General features: G+C 33.6%; 1 long non-coding RNA gene across 1 annotated transcript; it reads right to left on the reverse strand.

Moving 5' to 3' along the window:
* Positions 1 to 226: 226 nt before the first annotated feature.
* Positions 227 to 763, reverse strand: LOC122057680. The gene is made up of 3 exons (XR_006133594.1): positions 662 to 763; positions 533 to 580; positions 227 to 431 (listed from the first exon to the last, which is right to left on the reverse strand). It is a non-coding gene; the product is annotated as an uncharacterized LOC122057680 (long non-coding RNA).
* Positions 764 to 2921: the final 2158 nt, after the last annotated feature.

Raw genomic sequence — 2921 nt, forward strand, 5'->3', positions numbered from 1 at the left:
GTGTTTATCATTTGAGACAGATTTTTATTGTCCTTAATAGTTTCCTCATTATAGAGACATATAATTTCCATTGCAATTAAGAAAAGCTTTATGCTTTTAGAGACGGAAAAAATCCGTCTCTAAAAATCATGTAGGAAAAAAAAATTTTCATTTTGCTGGCATGCATAATATAATGACCTTGTTCTTACACATTACTAGATCTAACCAGACAACAGTTAATAATTATATCATCCAAAAGTATTAACATGAAAGAAATCCATACAAAGACTTAATATTTACATAATCATCAAATAAAACTAATATTTCAGAGAAATTATTCTAAACATACAATCCAAGTGGTTGTCTATGCCCAATCCACTTGGATTGTAGCTCCCCTTGGCAGCAACCTCTTTCCTCCAAACTTTTTTATTGGTTTGTTGCTCTTACCTACGCTGCAAATTGGAACATTATCACAAATAACTAGGTAATATTTTTGTCATGGTTATTTATAGTGAAGGATGAATAGAATGCTGTTTGCAGACCATCAAATCACCTGATGTGTAATTTGGTTTGAAACTAGAACTATAAGCTCCATTATGGACTGCAACAAAGATAAAAGTTATGTTAGTATTTAAAATAATTATTTTTGAAAGAGTACAACAGGATGAACTATATGTTTAACCTTCTTTAGTTCTTCACGACTTTGCCTTTCGAAAGGACCTACTGAAAACAAAATGATTCAAACTAATCAAGCACAACACCAGTTGCTGGAAATTCTACTTGACAAAATGGCAAAAGAAAAACCCAAGATATATTAAGTATTAAGTAAATAGAAAAGGGCAGTATAATTTTAAATTTAAATAATCAAAGCAACTGTTCCATATGAAAGTTCAGGCAGAAACGGGTTAACGACAAATTGTAGAAAAAAAATAGATAGTCATAATGTCTTCAAAATCAAATATTTCAATTCAAAATTGGATAGTAAACCTGCACCATGACCCACAACAGAATTACACGTGGTGCCCTATGTGTTTACAAAGGTTCTTCATCCATTTAAAAAAAAAAATCTAGCAACATAAGATATGAGAAGTTGAACTGTTTTATGAAGTTATTGGATATGAGCCTTATTGAAGAAAATATTAAAAATGAAATGAGAATAGCAAAAACCCTGATAGTTGGCACTGAATCTGGGTAATGTCAGGAAAAAAAACAAAAAATAAAAAATTGTAAACAACATTCAAGTAGCCAATGGAAAGCTCCAAAACGCGATAATAGAAGGAGAGAATCAAAAGGTGATAAAAGTAGAGAATAACACACCATTGCAAGCAAAGTCTTAAGAGGGGAAAGGAAAAGCAAAGAAGAATGAATGAAAGAAAGGATAAATGATTTCAAGGCAATAAATCAATAAGAAACCACATTAGCTTACAATTATTCAATAGGGAACTTTAACACCTCTAAGATGAAGACTCTCATCATAGCAACATACGACTCCAACACGACATGCACTCTCCTTAAGTTGAACCATTCATGTAAAGCTAGATTACTTCTTAGGAAGTTCTATTAACATAAATAACAACTCCACTCTTAGCGAGCATAGGTATATTAGCAAGGTATTAGAGAAAAGAGTTTCACCATCATTAATTACATGGTTGAGATGAGACAACCAAATCATTTGCATGGAATGAAATAAGAAGTTGTACTCTATATCCAAAGAATTCCTTCGTCCTAACTATTGTACCCATCAACTTACTCTTGATCAACTATATATCACTCAACAAAGGAGTTAATTAGAGAGAGAGAGAGAGAGAGAGAATTTTAAAATCCATCCCTTGATCAAAATTACAGTTGATGCAGAGTTTTTAAGAATCGGATTCAGCCATGACCAATCCAGATTCTCCCCGATCCAATTCAAGCCAATCCTTTACTGGAAAACCTTGGATACCTGGAAAATGACAATCCAAGGCCTATCCAAATCAGAATCTGCCATGACTGACCATCTAGGTTTTTAAACCTGGGTTAAAGGAAACACTCTTCCCCCATCCCCCCCAAAAATAAGTAATAAAGTATCCAATATTATTGAGAATGATTAGGGCCTCATTGTCTATACCTGAAGATGCAAATGCACGTGGGGCATTTGTAATGGGGCAAAGAAAGATACATGGATTTGGATTCATACTTGATAAAAGGAGAGAAGAAACATATAAGTTTAAACTAATTTGCATGACATTATTCATTTGAAACATTTGTTTGTATATATGTCCAATCCATCTTCCCCCCTCCCCACATTTCCGTACAAAGTGATGAGGTCATCAATCAAAGCAAAAGGATATATTGCAAATAGTACCTGGATGACTTCGCATCTTTATACTGTCATTGTTGTATTCATTAGCATCAACACTGGCTCCAAATGACTACCTACAACATTTTTGTAAGCCTGCCCTATTGGATGAACCAAGTACTATGCCCCCATAAGACTCTTCCTGCTATAGAAAAAAAATTTCATGTCACTCATAGAGGAGGATAAAAATCAGCATTCCCCTAATGTAAGATAAGGACATTGATAATCTGATACAGATCACGAAGATAGCTACTCTAAAAAGTACTAAAGAAGAAGCAAGAAAACATTGAGTCAACAACTCACGAGTTAACTCAGTTTAAGGGTGATGTGGGTCATCACCTACAAAACCATAATTGATGGACTTGTTTAGGAATATTTTTCTCTAACTTTATTGCATGTTTATTCATTCCTTTGTAAAAGCTGAGTTTTTATTTTTATTGGCCTTTGCTACTTCTATATAATAATGTAAGGGCTAATTAACCCTCTCCCATCGATTAATCAGGTTCTACCCTACAATTGTATTGATCTCTTAGCATCTGATTCGTATTGTTACTAGGCTTGCTGGTCTTCTTACTTTTATTCCCTGTTTTCTAGTTTCCATCAA

Source organism: Macadamia integrifolia, chromosome 12, assembly GCF_013358625.1.
Source record: "Macadamia integrifolia cultivar HAES 741 chromosome 12, SCU_Mint_v3, whole genome shotgun sequence".
Taxonomy (NCBI): domain Eukaryota; kingdom Viridiplantae; phylum Streptophyta; class Magnoliopsida; order Proteales; family Proteaceae; genus Macadamia; species Macadamia integrifolia.